The sequence below is a fragment of the Heterocephalus glaber genome, unplaced genomic scaffold (genome assembly GCF_053883595.1).
Source record: "Heterocephalus glaber isolate CG9 unplaced genomic scaffold, H.glaber_assembly_v1.0 deba00001606, whole genome shotgun sequence".
NCBI classification, from domain to species: Eukaryota; Metazoa; Chordata; class Mammalia; order Rodentia; family Bathyergidae; genus Heterocephalus; species Heterocephalus glaber.
In genome coordinates, this window is record NW_028258377.1 from 3,856,419 (window position 1) to 3,869,588 (window position 13,170).

Consider the following 13,170-nt stretch of genomic DNA (forward strand, 5'->3'; position numbering starts at 1 on the left):
CCCCACTTCTTCCTTCTAAGGATCATCTTGTACCAAATGGGAGAAATTTTTCTCCTTTCACCTACAAATATTAATAGGCAACTTACATTGCCTTCGGAGATGACATGTTTATTTTAATAAAATATAATCAATACTAAAAGGTTCAGTGTGTGAGTAAAGATATTGAATTTTTTCTAATCAAAATTCTTGGAAATGAGCGTTACTAAACAATGAATATGAAGAAATCTTTTTCAGTAGAGAATCAAGTATTTTCCAATCAAATGTAGAACATCTTCTGTCTTTTAAGAGTTCTAGCACACTGGTTATCAAAGGCTCACGTCTTAGGAGCAGCTGCGTTAGTGCTACTTGATAACCTGTTAGCAAATTCTGGATCCCATTCTAGGTCTATTGAATCAGCAACTCTACAGCTGAGGCCCAGTGATCTATGTTTTTAGGGGCCTTCTGGGTAATTTTGCTTTGTGCTATAGTTGGAGAAACACCGTTCTTATCTCAGAGATAAAATTGTGGTATAGCTGTGATATCAGACAGTAAAATGTAGATTGAAAGCAAGCTATCTGTCTTTAGTATAGTATCACTGATTAGCCTAACTGTATATGGTTTACAGTTCATTCTGTCATTCAAAGTACAAATCTGAATTAATTTCTGGCCCTTTCCTTGGACTATTTGTCAAAAACATGAAAGTGTAAAAAAGATAAAGTAAAAGGATAAATATACCATAATCTTCCCTAAATAATATTGAAAGTTTATTTCTCTAAGTCTTAAGATTTGTTTTGTGCATTATAGGGCTAATAAAACAGAATGATTATTATATTCATTTCTTTGGACTATTGGAGAAAAATTGACTGTAATTAATAAAGTAGCAGCAATTAGAGATGCAGGTTATCATACCTCATGTGTCATCTAGGCTATACATTTACCACACCAAGACTATTTATTAAAATGTAGTATCTGGATTTTGTTTGCCTAATTTATTTAACTATAAAGCAAATATAAACTTTCTGTAAAGCAAAATATAAACTCAACCTTGTTTTTGTCTACTTTGAATACAAGTTAACATGCATCTGAAACATTCACAAGTGCTTTCACTGAGGTGCTTATAGGTATATTTGACTTTTTCATTGTTTTTATAAATTTATTCAGCCCTAACACAGTGTTCCTTTCAAAATAAGTTTAAGATTGTCACTTTGATGTATTCATAAATATTTTTAAGTGTCTAACTAAAACAAACCATGGAATTGGAAAAAGTAAGTAGAATATAAAATGTGCTAGTATATTTAAGGCATTGGGATAAAATAAAACTAAATTAAGCAAAGCAAAATGAAACAAAATATCATTTTAATGAACTTAGAACTTTGGGTTGCTCTGAGAAAATTTAGGTAGCTACTGAGTAGTTTGGATTGTTACTCTTAACATTAAGTAACAAATTTCCTTTTCAGTTACATATATCATATTTTTCATTAATTTTTCATTTATTTCACAAATATTTACTATACCAATGGGTATATCTTTTACCAGTTATGAATATTTACTAGCTGAGTGAATTCAGATTGTATTTTAAATTTCCTCTCCTGTAAAATTACAAAAAAGACATTTGTAATTGTTCAGAGGAAATTAAGTGACATACTGGACATGAAAAGATGACCATAATATCAGCTTACATTAAATAAGATTTAGAAACATTCGCACCTACTGCCATCTTCACCTTAATCACCATAATATCTAAAAAATATTGGGGTAGAAAATTAAATATCAGGAATAACATTATTCAGTAAAGGTGATAATATTCCTTTGTAAGGTTCAAGGGTTCTAAGGGTCCTGTACACACACACACACACACACACACACACACACACACACACACAGATAGACACCGAGAAGGAGAGAGGAGTGGGAGGGAGGAAGAAAGAAAGGGAGGAGAAGGAGAAGTGTGTGAATGTGTTATTGTATGCTCATTCATGAATGCTTGGATGTGTTTTTGGAAGATTTGATGAATCTTCTGATAAATATAACTCTGGAGAATCTCTTACAGGAGATGGGTTTGTGCCAACCATGCCGTTTCTTCTGCTACTGTTACCGACCCTTAGCTTCCAGTTCCACTCAAGTTACTTCTTAGTTTTTAATTCTCACAGATGTTCTAATATCCCACCTTCTGACCATGATTTTCCCTGCCTTCTGCTCCTCACCTGCAGAAAATCAAATGTTTCCTTCTAGCATTGCTGTCTACGAATGAGCAAAACATGAGTATAGCCTTGCTTATTTTATGCCAAAAGGAGCTAGAGAAGGTTGTGAAAATAGCTGAGTGGGGAAGAATGGGATTTACAAATGGAGGGATCAATGAGTTGGTGAACTAAGTAGAATCTTTAAATCATTTTTGACGATTATTCCTTAAAATGTTTCAAAAGTAGCATGGTTTCAGATTTCAATGGTACCAAAGTATGAGGCTCCTCTCTAGTGCTTCCAAAACTAAAGATATTATGTATAAAATCTCTACAACCACATTTTATATACTTTGCTTGGATACTACACAAGTCAGTTACAGTTCATATTTCAATTAGTTTCAGCAGGGTCATGAACATGTCTAAACTAAAGAAAAAAACCAGAAATATACCTTGAGGGGATCCCTACATATAAGATCCTCTCCAGAATGCAAATCACATAATTTACAACTTTAATATCCATTGGAACTTTCTTACAAAGTGATAACTAGTGTGTGTGTGTGTGTGTGTGTGTGTGTTTTAGGAAATGGAAATAAGACCAAAGTCAAAGACAGTTAAGATATGAAAAATATACTTGCATATATAAATTATGTGGAATATAAGTACATCTGTTTATATATTTTCCCTTCCTATTTCAAATTTCTTTCAAATCTAGGGGTAAATAAAAATAACTAGATGTAAAATTTTACTTCATTGTCAGTATAACAATGTAAACTTACAGATAACTTTTATTTAATTGTACATATTTCACTATAAATGATATAAGACTAAAAGATGAGTATAAAATTATATATATATATATTCAAACCACAAGCATACAGGTCAAATATTTGAAGGAATAAACAAAACCATTTAAAAACTACTCAACTAAGAAACAGAGCATTGCCAGCACATCTCAAGCCCTTCTAGGCCCCATCTTAGTGGCATGCTCCAGATTCCATCAGTATGCCACTGACCTGAATTCCAGCAAGATAGATCATTTCTATTTATCTTTGAAGTCCACATAAATTAAAGAATGTAGGTTGTGCTCATTTATGCCTGACTTCTGTATTTTAACATTATGTTTTAAGAATCATTCAGACTGTTGCTTGTAGCAATAATTTGTTCATTCACTTAGCTTTTTTTATATTTCACTACATGAATTAATAATTAATAATGAATTACTCATTCAGTCTATTGGTAAGAGACTGGGTGTTTACAGTCTCTTACTAATTAATTACTAATCCTGTTACTAATGTTGTTATGAACATTATTTTACATATCTCTCCTGAACATATGTGTACATTTTATTGGTTATATTCCAAGACTGAAATTGCTTTAGCATATGATAAACATACTGAGTTGAGTATACTTCACCTTTCACAAATGTGTAGCATATGTGCAAATTTTTCAGTGTGGAAAGCCACTTTAAAAGAAAAAAAAATGAGATTTTATATAGCATACTACTCATATAATTTAAATTGAGAATAGTGGCTCCACGGTGAATTTCCTCATGAAAAAGACAGGTTTTGTCATTGCCTAAATTGTCACTTTCCTCAGGATGTGAATTGAAATTTTTCTTTTTAGCAGCATCTTTATAGTACATGTAATACATATGTTCCTCTATGAAAGATTGATAAATGATCCTGAGATGTCTAGTAAAGAGCATTTCATGAAAAGTACATGCTTTACCAAAGAAGATATAGAAATGGAAAATAACCATGTAAAATGGTGTGCAACATCGAATGTAGCTAGGGAAATGCAAATTTAAACAACAATGAGATACTGTTATAAATGTAGCATAACAGCCAGAATTCAAAAAAGCAGCAATATCAAATTATGGTGAGGATGTGAGCACAGGAGATTTCCTTCATTGCTGATAGGAGTGAAAAGCAAAGCAGCTATTTTGAAAGACAATTTGGTATTTTTTTCCAAAATATGCTCTTATCATAAAATCCAGGAGTCATGCTTTTTGGTGTTTAATCAAGTGAATAATAAATTTATGTCCAAACAAAAACTTTCACAGAAGTATTTCTAGCACCTTTATTCATAATTGCAAAACCTTGGATGGAAAGGTATCTTTCAACAGATGAATAGAAAACAAATTGTAGTACTTTCATACAAAGACAAGGATTAAAAAGAAGTAAGCTGCTGAGCCATGAGAAAATATGGAGAAACCTTAAAAGCATATGTTAAATGAAAAAAGCTGATCAGGAAGAGCTTAATGTTGCATGCTTACAACAATAGGATTTTCCGGAAAAAGTAAAACAGCAAAAATATCAGTGTGTACAGGGATTCAGTGCAAAGGAAGAAAGGATAAATAGGTGGAAATTGGGATTCTTTTAGGGCAATGAAAGTGAATGACACACTAACAATGTACTCATGTTGGGTCTGGGGATTTAGCTCAGTGCTTCTGGCTATGGCCTCGCAAGCGCAAGGTCCTAAGTTCCATCCCTGGTACCAACAAAATAAAACAAAACAAAAAAACAAAACAACAATGGACTCACGTTGTTGATAACACAGAGAATGAACCCTAATGTACAGATTTTAGTTGATAAAATAAATGTATCAATAGTGTTTTATTAGTTGTTATAAATGGATCACACATCAATGCAATATGTAAATAACAGGTCAGAAGATAAATTATGTGAGAGCGCCATGTACTTTCCCGTCAATTTTTCTGCAAACCTAAAATTCATATAAACCACAAATTCTATCTATTAAAAATTTTTGTACTTCGTGTAAAAACCTCAACATATTTTCTTGTTGTCTATCAGATAGATTATCAAAGAACTCAGCCCTGAGCAAAGAGGAAGTAGAAATAACCTTCTACTTTTTTGTGTATAAAAGTGTATTTTCCAACAATTTCAATAATCTAGTTTCAATTGAAGGAAGCTTGAATCATTTCATACATATGTATTTTACACACACACACGTATATATATATAAAATGTACACACATTATATATTATTTAATGTATATGTGTATCAGGAAGAGCTTAATGCTGCATGCTTACAACAATAGGATTTTACACATATACATATATATACATATGCACATGTGTATTAATATACATAATGTATATATACATTATGTATATATACACATATATACCTACATATATATGTAGATATATAGTACATATACATTATATATGTATAAATAATATATATATATTTACACACATACCAATGAATAATTGGGGGACAGTATAATTAGAGAATTCAAAGGATAAAATTTTTCTGATGTTTCAATGAATAACAATTATCTTACAGAACTTAACTATTTATATGGAAAGTGTATCATAATATGAACTCAAGCCCCAGGTCTGATAAATTGTTACCTTCCTTCACTTTAGGATGTTTTCTCACATTTTGCTCCTTCTTGTCTCAAAACCTTGTCAGAAAATTTTCTCATAGTATATAGAAAGCACATTTTAAAAATCGAATTGCAGAGTTTGAACGTATCAGAAAAGTGTGGCCTGTTATATATCTTCTAACTGATAAGTACTTTAGACCCTTGATATATAATTGAATAAAAACAGTTAACTAATTAATTATTGCAGAAAGAAAATCTTCATAATGAATCATAGATTTAATGTACTGGCACTATATTTTTTATCCATAAACACTGAAAAAATCTAAAAATCTGTATGATTCCATTGATCTATATGTGAAAATCAGTGATCTTTTAACTAGGTAATCTCAGAAAATGAGCATCCAACAGTGAAATTCAAATAGAACAGATTCATGAAAGTATGAATTGTGAGCTTTTGTAAACAAAGAAAGAAATTGAATGAAATCTCAATGAGTAGCTTAGAAGTGAGTCTACTGAAGAGAAATGTAAGATCTAAGAGGACCATTTTAAGGTAGACTAAATTAGAACTGTAAATACACCCCTGGCAGATAATGAAGAGACAGTAAAATGGATGATGAAAAAGGAGGAGAATCAACTGTAGAAATAATCTTCAGTGGGTTAAGATAGAATCCTATGTGAGAAAAGCAGTATTTTCTTTAGCTGTGAACATGAACAATTCATTCAGAGTATCAGAAATATTTTGTAGGATTCTATGAAGGTATATAGATGTAGTAATGGGAATGTTCAAAGTTTTTTTTCTAATTAGATTTTCTTTTCTCAGAAAAACAGGAAACAATAACTGAGTGGTGCTATTAGAGTACTAGGAGTTGAAAGTGTGCAGAATAGAGAGATTAGAATGACTATCATATGCATGGGAGAAGAAATTGGGAAAATGTAGGAAGAAATGCATTCTCATGTATGTGTTACTAGATTTGTATTTTCTAAAAATAGCATTAAATACCTATCTTTGAGTTCTAAGAACTAATACTTTTAAGTCATTAACATTGAGAGATCAAATATACTAATAGACAGTGGCCAGCACATATATAAACACACATCTTTGACCCACACCTTTTGCAGCAACCAACCTGGGAAGCCAAGCCAACATTCAGAGGTTGATCAATGACTGCTTGCCTTCATATATTTGGCCCCCACTTCCAACTCAAGACTAAGAAAGCCAAATATGCTCTCAAGATCAATCACATAAATGCCCCTCCCTAGTTTGTCTCAAATTTCCTGTGCCAACAACCTATCAGAGTATACTTAAAGCTTTCTAATTTTTCTTCATCACTCTGCCTCCCTTGGAATCCCCAAGGAATGCAAGTGATGATGGCTACTCCCATGCTACAACAAATTCTGAATGTATTATCCCTATTTAATTCATTCAGATGGTCTTCATTTATTTCCACAGTAACTTTTAAACCATATTGTATTAACAATGTCTTTCAAGAAACTATATAAAATAAATTTATCACTTTAGAAAAAAATTAAATTGCTTGATATCTGTTAGCCACAAAAAGATGGCTTATTGATTGCTTTAATTTTTTAGTTAATTGTAGTGTAAAAGAAAACACAGTTTAATGACAAGAGGATAATAATCAGAACAGGGATACATAGACTCAAGTCTTTTTTCATATATAAGTTGAATGATAAAATTTCTTAATCTCTAAATGTTATAGTTTTCTTACCAATAAATGAAGTAAAACCTGCTATCTCAAAGAACTTGTTGAGAAGTATATATAATTCGTGGAACATAGTAGATTTACAAACAGTATTATTTCCCTCTTTTGGCACACCCCCACCCCACCACTCACTTATATCGACAGTATGTTTATATTTACTTAAACAGCCTAAAAATAATAAGGATTTTTAAGGCTTTGCTTCCTATATCTTATAATTTAAAAACCATCGTGACATTGGACTAAATCTAATAAGTTGAAAGAATATGGTCTCTGGGCTGGGGGTTTGGCTCAGTGGTTCTGCCGTCTGCCTTGCAAGCGCAGGGTCCTGAGTTCGATTCCGGTTACCAAAAAAAAATTCAGTAAAAGTATATGGTCTCTTCCAGGTACAGTTATTCATTTGGTTTTGCTGATAAAGGCTTATATACTAGGAATTTTTAAAATACTTGTTTTTTAAAGGAGCTTAATTTTTTCCCTTAGTCACCATTAAAAGGCAAATTACTTGCTGGTGTTTATTTTAGAGACCTGGTATTTTCTGGTGGTTGTGACAAAGTTGATGCCAGTACTCTTTGGCTGGAAATATGGAGACAGCTATGAATAATTCACTAAGTCCCCAATCTCCTTATAGAATCTCAGAGCAAATTTCCAAAATCTCCTGACAATTGGAGAAAGTATTCTATTTAATTCTGTGAAACAATATGGGTACCAGTAGGTCTAATTCTAGGAACTGAATATGGGCTGAGGAAAGATTTAGATAAGTAACTAATTATTAAGAACAAAGTTGAATATTAGCTTTACCTAACTCTTTGTTATGGTATAGAAGTTGTTATCTAGGACTTGGAAAAACTCATTAATTGATTGTTGCTTTTCACAATTGGGATAGCTCTTTACGTACAGGAGTTATATTTTCAGTATCTAAAACTTTCATTTCACGAATCTAATTATACTTAATTAGACTGAAAGGGAGAAAAGAGCTTAATTCTCATTTGGATTCAATGTATAAAGTGAATTTTAATTCATTTCACATATCTTTCTAAATTTTAATTAATCCTTGTGGTAATATTGTTATAATTTTTAAGATACATATCATTTTAAGATGATATAGTTTATTTAATAAAATTTTGTTGATAAATATAGACTATTGAAACTTGAATTGACACTGTATATAGTGACAGTTTTTTATATGGATAAAACTCAGATTAATTCAAATAGTATTTCCAAATGTAGTTTAGTATGTTTTAAAAAAATAAGTTATATTAATCATGAATTTGGGGTATCAGTATGAATTTTGGTCTTTAATTTTCAAATAAAAAATTGAAATCAGAAGTATATTTCTTTTGGAAATATGTTTTGATTTCTGTAGTCTATTTCAAATAATTGCTAGCTTATTGGATGAATGTAGAAATATACTTTTAGAAAACTGACAGTTAGTTGGAGGTACAGATGATGGATATACAAAAAAAAAAATCTAATGTCTAAAACTTCTAAGTGAAAAAAGTATGAGATGAAAGACCAGCAATTGTTCTGTGCTTTGGATATGGTCTGAGGATATCTTCCAAGGGTGTATGTGTTGAAATTTAATCCCCCTTGTGAAGTATTAGGAAGGTAAAGTTAATCCAACCACGGTGTTTAGAGGTGAGGCCTTTGAGCGATTATGATTATGATTAGCTAGAATCATTAAGGTGGAGCTATTCTGACTGAATACTGATGGCTCCGAAAGAAGAAGGACAGAATAAAGAAATGATGAATGCTGAAGAGATTGATTCACCTGGAAATAATCATTATACAATGTAAAATGTATTGAAGTATCACATGGTACAAATAAACATATACAATTTGTATGTATAAGTTAAAAAATTTAAAACTAAACAAAAAAAGCAGAAGGATTAAGAGAAAAGGATAGATACCAGATGTACTCCTTGTCTCTTGTCATGTGGTATCTTGTACCACCTTGGATTCTGCCAGCAAGAATGCCTTCATTGGAGCTCCCACTATGCTGTTTGGACTTTTAGCCCACAAAATTGTGAGCTAAAGAAATTTTTATGTACAATAGACAATCTCAGGCTATTTGTTTTAGTAGCACAAAATGAACTAATAGAATTAGCACAACTTGTGATGGACAAAGTATAAATGCAGAGAAATATAAAATTTCCTTGTTAAAAACCCCAGAAAATAATTCTCTCCATAAACTTGAAAATAATGTAAGTTTGGCAAATTTGATAATGTTTAAAAATTTTACCTGTTGTCTTAGTTACTTTTCCCATTGCTGAGTCAAAATACCTGTCACCCAAAGTTAAAGAAGGAAAAGTTTATTTAGGTTACAATTTGTAGATGTTTCAGTCCATAATCGGCTATCTCTAAGGCAAGGTGACATGGCTGAGGGGTGTTGCAGAGGAGAAACTGTTTATGGTAAGTAAAAGAGACCAAAGCAACAAAGTAGCAAAAAGTAGAAAGTGACCACAGCAGCCTCTTTCTGTCTTTATATTCTGTCCAGGGTACCTGTTTTTAGGGCAGGTAGCACTCACACCCAAGGTGGGCCTTTCCACTATTCATTTCTAGCTCAGTGCCAAACCAAGCAGTGGACTCATTTAGTAACCACACATCCTTGATCCCAGCATCACACACCCTAGATCCAGCCACCTCTGAAAAGCCCCTCCTATGATGGCACGAAGTTTTGGGGGTACATCTAGACAAAAACCATAACATCTGTTTTTTAAGAAAAATCTCAAAAGGATTATTGAAAAAGTAGAAGAAATTTATGGATACATCATGGAATGCAACGAGATCTTTACATAAAACATCTTAGAACGGGGCGGGCATTTAGCTCAGTGGTTCTGGTGCCTGCCTTGCAAGTGCAAGGACCAGAGTTCGATCCCTGGTACCCCCCCAAAAATAATATCTCAATGTGCAATAAAAAACCTACGATAAGGAAAAAAACAAAAACAAAAACAAAAAACCTCTTAGAACATTAAGTTTTGCTTGTTTCCAGTTCCCTACACTCAAGGCTGGAGACTGTTCTATAATGACAAGCACCAGTAGTGGTGTTTAGCAAGCCACTCTGAAGAGATGTGATTTAGCTTCCACTACAAAATTCAGTGTTATTAAAATGACTCTACATATCTATCAAACATCTGGTTCTAAAGAACAAAACTGGTACAATACTGGGGCTAAGTTTCCTCATCATAAACTTTATACCTTTCTTAAGAAAGATTTTTATATTCAATAATCCAGTCAGTGAAATATATATATATATATATAGGTACTGGGGATCGAACTCAGGACCTTGTGCTTGTGAGGCAGGTGGCGGCACCACTAAGCTAAATCCCCAGCCCTACACTGTGTTATTTTTATGAGAAATAAAATAACACTGACTGGGGCTGGGGATTTAGCTCAGTGGTTACGCCGCCTGTCTCAAAAGTGCAACAACCAGAGTTCAATCCCCAGTACCAAAAAAAAAAAAAACAACCAAAAAAATCACAATGTCATTTCTGTCTTGAAGCATTAATGAAATATTTGGAAGCTGAGACAAAATAGTAAATTTCATTTGGTTAGATATTAGCTCATTACTGTTTGCTATCTTTCTCTGGACTGCTTGAAACTCAAATGTTTTATTTTGCCTCCTACAATGAAGGGATACTCCTGTGTTATAAATTCATAATATACATTCATTAAAATTTGGAGGCTTCTAGTTATTATAATCCATATAGGTGCTTTTAAAGACATTTAACAAGGCATAGCTGTGATATTGAGCACTATACCTTGCAGAAGATTGAATGAAGATAACTGCTAAAAAAGCCAGTGTGAGCAGTGTGACTCACAGGCTATGCTGAGAAAATAAAGGTGCAATGAAATGTTGTTAAGGTGATAGATTCAGGGAATTCATCATGATACCTCATACGATTGTTGCTTAATTGGGAAATTTCAAACATTTCTTTAAGACTCAATAAACTAGATTATGAAAATAAATGGAGATTAAACAATACATTCTTGAATTATTAATGAGTCACAGAGGAAATACAGAAAGAAATCAAATGATTCCAAAGATGAAATGATAATGCCCACACAACATACCAGAATGTATAAATCAAAGAACTCATTCTTCAAAAGAATAATAAAATAAACCTTTAACAAATATTATCAAAAATGAAAAAAGACACATATCATATTAGAAATGAAAAAGATGAAATCACAACAGATTTCACTAAAATCCAGAGTTTTAGTAACTGCTTTGGAAACCTGTACTCCAATAAATTGGAGAATTTAGAAGAAATGCATTGATTCTTAGTTCCAAATGAATTAGCAAAACTGAACCTAAAAGATATAAAAACCCAAAATAATCCAGTAAAAGGCAATGAAATTAAGGCAGTAGTGAAAATGCTGCCAATTAAGCCTTAGATCAGTAGATTCACTGCTAAATTCTACAAGAATTCAGGGAAGATTTAATTTCAGTATTCTTTAAACTCTTTAATGAAATTGAAAGGGAGAATAACTGTCAAACTCATTGTTGAAAGTTAGCATTACCTTGATTCTAAAATTAGACAAGGCGGCTGGGATTTAACTCACTGGTGCTGCTGCCTGCCTCACAAGCACAAGGTCCTGAGTTTGATCCCTGGTACCAAACAAAATGTAACTAAAATTAGACAAGGACTCAACTGAAAAAGAAAACTTTAGGGCACTCTCACTAATGAATGTAGATATAAAAGTCCTCAACCAGATACTGGCAAACAGAATAGAATAAATCATCAAAAATCCTTACATCATTACCAACTAGGCTTCATCCCAAGAATGCAAGGATGGTTCAACATATCCAGATAAGTAAATGTAATGCATCACATAAACAGAGGCAAAGATAAAATCATGTGATCATCTCAATAGATGCATAAAATGCCTTTGACAAAATCCAACATCTATTCGTGATAAACCCTGAAGAAAATAAGTACAGAAGGACCTACCTTAATTTGATAAGGAATTTATGACAAACCTACTGCCAACATCATATAAATGGGAAAAAACTGAAAGGATTTTTCTCTAAAATATGAAGAAGGCAAAAATGTCCACTATTACCACTCCTGTTCTATACAGTACTCAAAATTTTAGTCAGTGCAACAATATAAGAGAAAGAAATAAAAGGAATTCATACAGAAAAGTAAGAATTCAAATCATCATTATTTGTGGAGGGCATGATCCTTTACATAGAGGACACAAAAGATACTTACAACTGAATTTCTTAATAAACAAATTCAGAAAGGTAGCAAGATACATTGTCTTACTCTTCTTGTTGCTGAGACAAAATACTTGAAACCCTAAATGAAAGGAAGAAAAGTGAATTTCAGCTCAGAGTTTGGAGAGGTTTTAGTCCATAATTGGCTGGTTCCAAGGCAGAGGAGTATGGCAGAGGGGCATCACAGAGGAGAAACAATTCATGGCAGGTAGAAAGCAGCAAGCAGCAAAGTAATGAAGCAGCAGCAAGTGGCGACCACAGAAACTCTCTTTCTCTCTCTCACATTTTATTCAGGCTATACACACACAGAGTGGGGCCCCCTGAATCCCACCCAGAGCTATGCCAAACCAATCAGTACACTAATTTAGTAATCACACACCCTTGATCCCAGCATCATACATTCTAGATCCACCTACCTCTGAAAAGCCCCACCTATAATTGCCTGAGCCTTTGAGGGTCATCTAGACACAAGCCATAATACTCAGGTTCAAAATCAATATGAAAATCAACAGTGTTTGTACACCAATAATAATCCTACCAGGAAAGAAATTAGGAAAACAATACCATTCACAATAGCATAAAGAAAAGTTAAATACTTAGCAATTAACCTAACAAAGAAGTGAAAGACCACTGTAATGAAAACTATTGTACTCTAAAAAAGGAGATTGAAGAGGACATCAGAAAATGGAAAGATATAGTATCACCTAATTGTAGATA